The following is an 11855-nucleotide window of genomic DNA, read 5'->3' on the forward strand; positions in this document are numbered from 1 at the left end:
AAGTTACTTTGTTTTTGAGCACAGGTAGATTTATGGCATATAGTAGACATCACGTATCAGTGCACAAAGGTTAGAGCATACAGGTCTTGAGTGATGCAACTGAACAATCAAATTAGGGTACGTAGTTGGTTATGGTACATCTTTGTGTCAGGAAGTATACATCAGGTACAGTATTTGTAGTGGTGTCAGTTTGCTTATAGTGCAGTAGGGCAGGATAGATTCATATTTCGTATATGCAGGCCATGTTAACCACCCCCCCCCCCCGTAAGTAAATTTGTGCCTGCTCTTAGGCCCACCTTTTGGTAACACTCGTTACTGGCATGGCTGTGCACCATGTACCATCTCCTGTCTAATTTTTGGTTTATCTAGGGGTGCGAATATGAACAGATAGAGGAAAGAAGAGGGGGAGAAGCAGGCAGTAGGAAAGTGGGGAGAAAATTGTGGTAGAGCGCACCACGGGGTGCGAGGGAGCCACGGGTCAGACTCCTTAGTTAAGAACCCCCTGTTTGCCCGAGGCCCCCGTCCTCCCTTTACCTTTGGTTTGTTAGCATTCTAGATATTCCTCCCAGTGTTGCCAGACCTTTGTGAACGCCGGCTCGGTATCCATATTAGCTCTTTTGACCTTAAATTCACTTTGCATTCCCAAAATTTTTAGAAAATAACCGTGTTAGACACAAAAACAATATAAAGCTCCTAGTAAAAAAAAAAGGGATAGAAAAGAGGTCCAGAGTAATATGGACCAAAAACAGGGACTGTCCATACTAAATAGGGACACTTAGTAGGCATGTATTTTTTCTTCAGCAATTGCTGGGTTAACAGACAATGCCTTTTCCCCCACATGCATCAATAGTGATGGCTGTAGAAGAGGTTGGATGAGAATACTTGACAAAGGTAGCTGTGCCTTCTATCAAGTTTAGTCAAGCATAGGAATCCCTACTGATACCGGAGAAACTGACGGAAGCCAAGCACAGAGAGATGGACACAGGTTTCTTCAGGAAGGAAGAGATTCTTTATTCGATTCACCGACCGGGACTCAGAGGGACTAATGTCACCAAAAAACAGCAAAGTCTGAGTCCTGATCATACAGTGTAGGTCCCTTATATAGGCATGTAGCTCCTCCCATAATCAGTTCAACCTACACATACTCTTATCTAATCAACCGAATAGAGACTAAATTCCTGTTTGACCACATGGCTTGCCCAGCACAATGGAGGAGGGGAAATACTTGTATATCCTGTATTCCTACATATGCTCCGTACACTACTGATTGTATCTTAGCTACGTGTAACTGACTAACTGATACATCAACAAGAGCACATACCACGTGGCAATCTTGTCCTAGTAAATTTATTTTTACTGAGATTCCACCGCATTCCCCCCTTTGATGCTTCTGATATTTCACAATTCCAGATGCATCACTTAACCATAGTTTGCTTACACCTCAAGTTGCCATGAACCAGACCAGACTCTGCGACTCCCTAAGGACATGAATCTCTCAACATTCCTCTTCCTGTACTAGTTCTCCCTGATTTAGAGTCTCATACCTATATATAGCCATTATCTGTGCAGCAGCCTTTCTCTCTGCTATATTTTCTATAATGCGCTGCACAGACCTAACTACCAAAGGAATAAGACATGGTAGGAGAAGACACAGCATCAAGATTAGCATGACTCCACCTACCAATGCCTTAAGTCCTCCAAACTGCTCATACCAGTTACCAAACCAACTACTTGGATTATACCCTTTCCATACCTGAGTAGGCACATGCGCTAGTTTAACCATATGGCTAGTAAGCTCAGCTATTGCTTGCCCTTCATCATCTATTTGAAGACAACAATTGCTTAGGTTAAACTTCCCACATACACCTCCCTCTACTGCCAATAGGTAATCCAAGGCTAATCTATTTTGGTAAACGGCTGTCCTCATCCAAGTATTATGTTTCGCTAGGAGATTGAGCGCTTGCGATGTCTCGTTGGTAATTATCTCAACCACTGCCTGTAACCTTATAATACGGTTGAGCATATATATTGGGGTTCTATATCCAAAAGTACCATCCTCTGCCCATGTAGCTGGCCCATAATAATCTATAATACGCTGGGGAGGCCATTCATTATCTTCCCAGGTACCTATCTCTAGGGGTCCCCTTTTCTTCCTATGATTTACATCATATACCTTAACTCCCAAAGTCTCTCCTGTTTCAATAGGCAACAAGAAGAAGGATGGTTTGAGCATACCTAACACACATGCCCCTTCCCAGTCCTGTGGTAACTCCGAATAGGCTTTCTTACAACAGATCCAGTACAAATTTGCTGGGGCTTTCCAACTAGATGTAGTAGATTGGTCAAACCACACGTCCTTTAAATTGGTATAACTTGCAAACGGGTTAGGTGGTTCTGAGACATTTGAAGCCGACCACCAAGTTGTATTCTTTGTATTATCATCATAAGCTTTTTGCCCTAGACAAGTCAATTCTCCTACAGATGTATTAAACATTATTCCTTTCCTTGCTATGCAAACATAACTTATAATGGAGGTCTTTAATCGCCACTCAGATTTACCTCTAACACTCATTTGATAATCAGCTTGAGAAGATGTTATCTGTTCAATTGTCTCAGATCCAGAATACACTACCTCCTTTGCTTCCCAGGGCCATTGGTCTCCCATATTAGTACCTCCACACACATAGCAGTTGGTTACATTAAGACTACCGGCAATACTCTCGGCTAGATCAATAAACAGGTTCTTAGCATTATGGGGGATCTTATTTTCTACACTCATCTCCTCGTAGAAAGAATGGAAAACCTGATGAGTTTGGGATGCTACGGTATCGCTCTCTATCCCTATAAATAATATTGTCCCAGGATCCAAACCTTTTCCATATATCTGGAACCCAAATAAGTTTCCGAACCTATCAATAAACTGTTCAGGATTATTAATAAGTATATGTACTGGGTTACACTCCATAGACTTACAATATGGTTTGGTAGGCAACTTAGTAACAATCATATCCTTATCTACTGTCTGTCCTCAAGTTGCCCACCCTACACAAGACCAATATGGACAATAATTATAATTCTTATTTGGGCATTTTGGATCTATATACCGTATATACTCGAGTATAAGCCGAGTTTTTCAGCCCATTTTTTGGGCTGAAAAACCCCAACTCGGCTTATACTCGAGTCAAGGTCTGTATTATGGCAATTTGGATTGCCATAATACAGACCGGGGGAGAGGGGGGCTGGTAGAGCTGTACTTACCTGTTCTGCAGCTCCTGTCAGCTCTCTCCTCCTCCGCGCCGTCCGTTCAGCACCTCGGTCAGCTCCCAGTGTAAATCTCGCGAGAGCCGCGGCTCTCGCGAGACTTACACTGGGAGCTGACAGAGGGAGCTGAATGGACGGCGCGGAGGAGGAGAGAGCTGACAGGAGCTGCAGAACAGGTAAGTACAGCTCTGCCAGCCCCCCTCTCCCCCCCACTGAACTGCCACTGGACCACCAGGGAAGGAGAGCCCCCCTCCCTGCCATATATCAAGCAGGGAGGGGGGACGAAAAAAAAAAAAATAAATAAAATAAGAAATAAGAATAAAAAAAAATAATAATAAAAAAATAATAATTAATAATAACAAAAAAAGGGGTATAAGGACCACTATGGGAGGGGGGGGGGTATAAGGACCACTATGGGAGGGGGGGGTATAAGGACCACTATGGGAGGGAGGGGGGTATAAGGACCGCTATGGGAGGGAAGGGGGGGGGGTATAAGGACCACTATGGGAGGGAGGGGGGGGATAAGGACCACTATGGGAGGGAGGGGGGGGATAAGGACCACTATGGGAGGGAGGGGGGGGATAAGGACCACTATGGGAGGGAGGGGGGTATAAGGACCACTATGGGAGGGAGGGGGGGGATAAGGACCACTATGGGAGGGGGGGGGTATAAGGACCACTATGGGAGGGAGGGGGTGGGTTAAGGACCACTATGGGAGGGAGGGGGGGGATAAGGAACACTATGGGAGGGAGGGGGGTATAAGGACCACTATGGGAGGGAGAGGGGGGATAAGGACCACTATGGGAGGGAGGGGGGGATAAGGACCACTATGGGAGGGGGGGGGGTATAAGGACCACTATGGGAGGGAGGGGGTGGGTTAAGGACCACTATGGGAGGGAGGGAGGGAGGGGGGGGATAAGGAACACTATGGGAGGGGGGGGTATAAGGACCACTATGGGAGGGAGGGGGGGATAAGGAACACTATGGGAGGGAGGGGGGTATAAGGACCACTATGGGAGGGAGGGGGGGGGATAAGGACCACTATGGGAGGGAGGGGGGGATAAGGACCACTATTGGAGGGAGGGGGGTATAAGGACCACTATGGGAGGGAGGGGGGGATAAGGACCACTATGGGAGGGAGGGGGGGGATAAGGACCACTATTGGAGGGAGGGGGGTATAAGGACCACTATGGGAGGGAGGGGGGGGATAAGGACCACTATGGGAGGGAGGGGGGGGATAAGGACCACTATGGGAGGGAGGGGGGTATAAGGACCACTATGGGAGGGAGGGGGGGGGATAAGGACCACTATGGGAGGGAGGGGGGGGGGATAAGGACCACTATGGGAGGGAGGGGGGATAAGGACCACTATTGGAGGGAGGGGGGCATAAGGACCACTATGGGAGGGAGGGGGGGTATAAGGACCACTATGGGAGGGAGTGGGATAAGGACCACTATGGGAGGGAGGGGGGGGATAAGGACCACTATTGGAGGGAGGGGGGTATAAGGACCACTATGGGAGGGAGGGGGGATAAGGACCACTATGGGAGGGAGGGGGGGGATAAGGACCACAATTGGAGGGAGGGGGGTATAAGGACCACTATGGGAGGGAGGGGGGGGATAAGGACCACTATGGGAGGGAGGGGGGGATAAGGACCACTATGGGAGGGAGGGGGGTATAAGGACCACTATGGGAGGGAGGGGGGGGGGATAAGGACCACTATGGGAGGGAGGGGGGGGGATAAGGACCACTATTGGAGGGAGGGGGGTATAAGGACCACTATGGGAGGGAGGGGGGGTATAAGGACCACTATGGGAGGGGGTGGGATAAGGACCACTATGGGAGGGAGGGGGGGTATAAGGACCACTATGGGAGGGGGAGGGGGTATATGGACCACTATGGGAGGGATGGGGAGGGATAAGGAACACTATGGGAGGGAGAAGGGGGATAAGGACCACTATGAGAGGGAGGGGGTGGGATAAGGACCACTATGGGAGGGGAGGGGGAAGTAAGGACCACTAGGGGAGGGGAGGGTAAGGACCACTAGGGGAGGGGTGAGTCAGGACCACTGGGGGGGGGGGGTGTGAAGGAACACGGGGGTGGGGAGGTAAGGACCACTGAGGGAGGAGGAGGGGAAGTCAGGACATATGGGGGGGGGAGGGGGCGGCAAAATTTTTTTTGCCTACGGCGGCAAATATCCTTGCACCGGCCCTGCACACACTGCATTCACACACTGCATTCATACACACACACACACTGCATTCATGCACACACACACTGCATTCATGCACACACACACTGCACTCATACACACACGCTGCACTCATACACACACGCTGCACTCATACACACACACATACGCACACACTGCATTCATTATACACACACTGTAAATAAATATTCAATTAATATATTTTTTTTAGGATCTAATTTTATTTAGAAATTTACCAGTAGCTGCTGCATTTCCCACCCTAGTCTTATACTCGAGTCAATACATTTTCTCAGTTTTTTTGGATAAAATTAGGGGCCTCGGCTTATATTCGGGTCGGCTTATACTCGAGTATATACGGTACTTGTTCTAACTACTGGGGCAAATATACTTATCATTAGACCCATACGCTCTTTCCCATTTAAGATCCCCGCATACATTCCACGGTTTTCTACCACTTGATATCGCCTTACATGCATCAAATAGAAGAACACCCGAAGAATGTATGGTTTCTAGTATTGTCTTATTTATTAGGGTCCCCTGTGAGTCTCTATTCCGAAGGGTCAACCAAATTGTACGGGGTTGATACTCTGGATTGAAGCACTTAGGTTCTCCTACTCCTAAATGGCATACACTATAATCTATACCTAAGTATCTACACCTAGATACATATCCTTTACACTCATATTGTGAATGCCAAATAAGGGTCTGGGAAATATGATTACCTGTTTTAGTAGTCTTAATGCAAACCTCACAGCCAGGTGTGTCGGTACCTCTACCTTCCTGAATAATTAAAAATACAAATATACACATTATCAAATGCATTTATCCTGACATCTTTATCCTAATTCTTCGTCCGTGCGATGGCACCTCAGCTTCCAGGATGTAAGCGCTGCAAGGAATGGAGTCCTTCAAGTCCTCTCTTCCCTTCACAGAGGTCCCTTCAAGACACTCTGGCTATGTAACGTGGGTAGGTGGTCAGGCTTTATTATGGCCGTCAAAACACCCACTTGCTGATCTCTTTGATTACTCTAGAAGTCCCAATATCTCCTCGTCACTCCGACTGAGTTACACGCTTTAACCGGATCTTGCAGGGATTCTCTGGATCTGGTGTAGCTTGCCAAGAATCTACTGCTGCTGGTTTAACCCTGGAGTGATGAATCCACGGAGTCACTTCAGCCACCTTTATAGCTGTAGGGGTAGACAAAAGAACAACATAAGGACCCCTCCACTTTGGCCCCAACGGTACACTGTTCCACTCCTTTATCCAAACTTTATCTCCTGGATGATAACAATGGACAGGTGGATAAATATTCACAGGTAATCTATCTTGTACCCATTTCTGTACCTCCTCCATAGTTTTACCCAACTTTACAACCTGCTGCCGGGTAATTCCTTCTCCCAACTGACTTAAATCCCCCCTTAAGTTACCAAGTACAGGAGGTGGACGCCCATACATAATTTCAAAAGGTGAGAGACCCATCCTTCTGGTAGGTGTACTACGAATGCGTAACAAAGCTATTGGCAAAAGAACATTCCATTTAAGTTGAGTTTCTTGACACATCTTTGCCAATTGGTTCTTAATAGTTCTGTTCATCCTTTCCACTTTCCCAGAGCTCTGAGGCCTATATGCCGTATGAAGCTTTCACTTAATACCAAGTATATGAGTCAGTTGTTGTAGGCACTGGTGAACGAAGGCTGGACCATTATCCGATCCTATAGAACATGGTAGTCCATATCGGGGTATTATTTCTCGCAACAGAAATCGCACAACTTCTCCTGCTTTCTCTGTACGAGTAGGACATGCTTCTACCCATCCTGAGTAGGTACACACAACTACTAGTAGGTAGCGATGTCCGCTGGATTTAGGCATTACCATATAGTCTATTTGAAGATCGGTCATAGGGAGTCCCCCCATATACTGGACTCCCGGTGGTTTCACTGGTCCTTGCCTTGCGTTATTCTTGGCACATATCACACATCTTCGTACAATGGCTTGAGTCAAGTTGGACAATCTTGGTATGCAGAAATGTTTCCTGAGAGATTCTTCCATACTATCTCTTCCAGAATGTGTCCCGTTATGATAATTCTGGACAATTTCTACAGCTAGTGATGCTGGAATGACTATTCTTCCATCTTCTAACTGATACCAATTATTCTCCAGGTACTTCCCAGCTTCAGTCTTTAACCACTCTTCTTCTTGAGCTGTATAAACTGGAGTCCATTGAGACAGTGGGGTCGGTATAAGAGCAGCTATATGTTCCACATACTCCTGTTTTCCTGATTCAGCGGCACGCTTAGCTGCATTATCTGCCATCCGATTTCCTTTGGTTACATCACCATCACCTTTCAGATGCGCTCGACAATGTATGATACCAACTTCTTTCGGTTCCCACACGGCTTCCAGTAGTTGTAATATCTCAGCTGCGTACTTGATTTCTTTACCCTCTGAGTTCAGTAGTCCTCTTTCTTTATACAAAGCTCCATGGGCATGAGTGGTTAAAAACGCATACTTGGAGTCCGTGTAGATGTTCACCCTCAAACCTTCAGCCAATTGTAACGCTCGTGTGAGTGCGATTAGTTCGGCCTTCTGTGCCGATGTTCCTTTTGACAATGGCCGAGCTTCTATCACCTTGTCTATGGTTGTCACTGCATATCCCTTCTTTCACATAACTACTGCCGTCCGTATACTACTGGACATCAGGGTTCTGGATGGGAAAATCACGAAGGTCCGGTCTACTTGAAAACACTTCATCCATCACCTCCAGGCAATCATGTTGACTCTCAGTAGGTTGTGGCAAAAGGGTAGCTGGATTCAAGGTGTTAATAGTCTCTAGATGCACTCTCGGGTTTTCACATAACATAGCTTGATACTTAGTCATGCGGCTATTGCTAAACCAATGATTGCCTTTATAGTCTAGCAATGTCTGTACTGCGTGCAGGACTCGCACGTAGAGTTCCTGACCCAGAGTGAGCTTATCAGCTTTGGCTATCAGCAGGGCGGCGGCAGCTACAGCTCTTAGACAAGGTGGAAGACCACTGGCCACTGCATCCAGTTGTTTGGACATATATGCAACAGGTACATGATCCCAAGTACTGTGTCAATACTCCCACAGCCATTCTTCTTTGCTCGTGTACATATAAGTAGAATGGATGTGTATGATCAGGTAGACCTAAAGCTGGGGCACTCATCAACGCCTTCTTCACATCTTCAAATGCCTTTTGCTGTTCAGGGGTCCACAGGAAGGGATTGTGTTCTGTACCTTTTATAGCTGCATAAAGAGGTTTCGCCAATATCGCATAACTGGGAATCCATATCCTACAGAAGCCTGCTGCCCCCAAGAACTCTCGCACTTGTCTTCTATTCTTGGGTATTGGTATTTGGCATACAGCTTCTTTTCTTTCTGGCCCCATTATTCTTTGACCTTCAGAGATATGGAATCCCAGATACTTGACAGTTGGCTGACACAACTGGGCTTTCTACCTGGACACCTTGTATCCTGCCTTCCAAAGAATGTGCAGTAGATCATGTGTTGCTTGCTGACATATCTCTCTTGAAACTGCCGCTATTAACAAATCATCTACGTATTGTAATAGTACACATTCTCCTGCGATGGACTTGAAATCCAGTAAGTCTTGACTTAAAGCTGATCCAAATAGGGTAGGTGAATTCTTAAACCCTTGGGGCAATCTTGTCCAAGTCATCTGGCGTTTCGAGCCCGTTACAACATTTTCCCATTGGAATGCAAAGATACACTGACTTTCCGCAGCAATTCGTAGGCAAAAGAAGGCATCTTTGAGATCCAAAACTGTGAAGTAGGTAGCCCCGCCCGGAATTAAAGCAAGCAGGTTATATGGATTGGGTACAACTGGATGTATACTCACTACCGCATCATTGACTGCTCTCAAGTCCTGCACAGGGCGATACTCATCTGTACCGGGCTTTTGAACAGGCAACAATGGGGTGTTCCAGGGGGAAGTACAGAATTTTAGGATACCATACCTTATGAACTTATCCAAATAAGATTGTATGTTCTTCTTGGCCTTGGAATGGTTAACACTTCAAACCCCACCATAGACAGCCACTTCAAACCCCACTATAGACAGCCACTTCAAACCCGACCATAGACAGCTACTTCAAACCCCACTATAGACAGCCATTTCAAACCCCACCATAGACAGCCACTTCAAACCCCACTATAGACAGTCACTTCAAACCCTACTATAGACAGCCACTTCAAACCCCACCATAGACAGCCACTTCAAACCCCACCATAGACAGCCACTTCAAACCCCACCATAGACAGCCACTTCAAACCCCACCATAGACAGCCACTTCAAACCCCACTATAGACAGCCACTTCAAACCCCACCATAGACAGCCACTTCAAACCCCACCATAGACAGCCACTTCAAACCCCACTATAGACAGCCACTTCAAACCCGACCATAGACAGCCACTGGAGGCAGTATTAGTCCTGCAAAATCAGCACTGCAGTTTCTCTAAAAATTAAATGTTTTGCAGGACTTAGTGGGTTAGGGAGACTGCACTGAGACCACTTCTATGAGATGACGTGGTCTGAATGCCTATAGGTTCCCTTTTATGCAGTCACCAAAATGTTAATTAGCACCCGGAAAAAAATAGTAGATATCCCTAATAGTAGATACCCCTAAACATAAAAATATTAGATACCCCTAAACATATGAACTAATGCTCAACATTGCTTTAGGATGTCAGTGGGACACCAGAATTTTTCAGACAGCAGACCCATGACTTGTGTATTATGGATTCATGTGTGTTCTTCTAGATTAAAGGGATACTGTAGTGCCAGGAATACAAAACTGTAAACAGCCACTGAGGGTAGACTTATTGCTGCAATGTAAACATTGCAGCACTAGGTGCAAAAAGGAAACAGCACCCAGACAACATTAATGAGCTGAAGTGGTCTGGGTGCCTACAGTGTCCCTTTAAGATAAAGCTTTCTAAACTATGCAAATAATGCAATAAAAACCAATCTGCTACCAAACAATTTCACACTCATTTAAATTAGCCCAAGAGGGAGTAGGTATGGTAGCGATAGAAATTGGTTGGGATGGGTTGTTCTTGTTTTCTTTGAATTGTTCAGGCAATAAAGGAGTTAATCAATTCTTTACTATCTATTTCTGTAGTCCTGCTGGCAGTGAAATGTTTAATCTCTTTTCAGCAAGTCTCAACATGATATGGGTTCTTGGTAGAGTAGAACATGTGCTACTGCTTTATAAAACGAGTGACTGTAGACATTCAGTTGGTAGAAAGGAAATTGAAGACTACTCAAAAGCCAGGAATATGTATTGAGTAAAGCAATGATTGAGTAAAGCAATACAAGAATGTAACTTACAAATGGCTGTTTAATAATTTACCAGATCCCAGGACCGATGTCCCTCGACACTGGGTCATGCAGTGTTTCCTCTGACGTCATCCATTGGGGGGGCCTAATGCACATGTTTGGCTGCTGCCGTGTGTGCATTAGGCCTTCCCTATGGGAAAGCAATGCCGCAATGCTTTCCTATGAGGTTTTACTTTAAGCTGGATGTCCCAATGCAGTGCGCGAGGACATCCAGAGTCATTTAATTGAGTCAAACTCTATAAAACTGTTGGAAGCGCCTCTAGTGGCTGTCTGGTAGACTCTCACTCTCTAAAACTGCAATGTTTTATATTGCAGGATTATGGGGGGGACAGTGCACCCACACCCTGACCACTTCAATGAGAAAAAGTGCTCTGGGTACCCATAGTGTCCCTTTAAGCATTTGAGTACATTTACACTAAATAAAATAATGGTGTTCTTTGCAAAGAACAATTCTAGGGCAAATTTATAGAAGTCGAGCTTACCAGAAGGAATATTCTTTCAGTTTCCATGGTGATTATTTCACTTTTAGAACTTTGTCTCAGAATAGCTGTTTATAAATACTACCTTCTGCTATAGTTAGTCTTTTTGTTTTGCTGCTTTTTGTATTTAGGAAATTAACAGGGGAAATGTTAATTAGCATTTAATGGGGCAATATTACTATAAAATAACCTGTATCTTTCTAAACACACTATTACATTTTGTTGAGAGAAAGGTTGGTACTAATGGAACATTCTCCATAAATATGTGACGTGCACTCGTATTCAGCCTGAGTACCTCCACCAGGTCAGCCTACTTGCTACTACAAGGGGACTCTGAAGCACTTCAGACCAAGTCTCAAAAACTTGACTGGGTGTCTAAGTACCTCTTTCACCAGACAGGGCTGTTGTGAATATAGTTCTGAAGACCCTCTATCTTGTAAAGCAGTGCATTATAGCTTTACTGTAGCTTTTCTACGTTGCCTCTGATTCAGGTACCTTTCAAAAGAAATGTTATTAGCA

General features: G+C 45.6%; 1 protein-coding gene across 2 annotated transcripts in view; it reads right to left on the reverse strand.

The window, feature by feature from the left end:
* Positions 1-11855, reverse strand: part of CARMIL3 (capping protein regulator and myosin 1 linker 3) — a 99738-nt gene that overhangs the window by 42420 nt on the left and 45463 nt on the right. The gene's annotated exons all lie outside the window — the stretch shown is intronic.

The sequence above is a fragment of the Pelobates fuscus genome, chromosome 5 (genome assembly GCF_036172605.1).
Source record: "Pelobates fuscus isolate aPelFus1 chromosome 5, aPelFus1.pri, whole genome shotgun sequence".
NCBI lineage: Eukaryota > Metazoa > Chordata > Amphibia > Anura > Pelobatidae > Pelobates > Pelobates fuscus.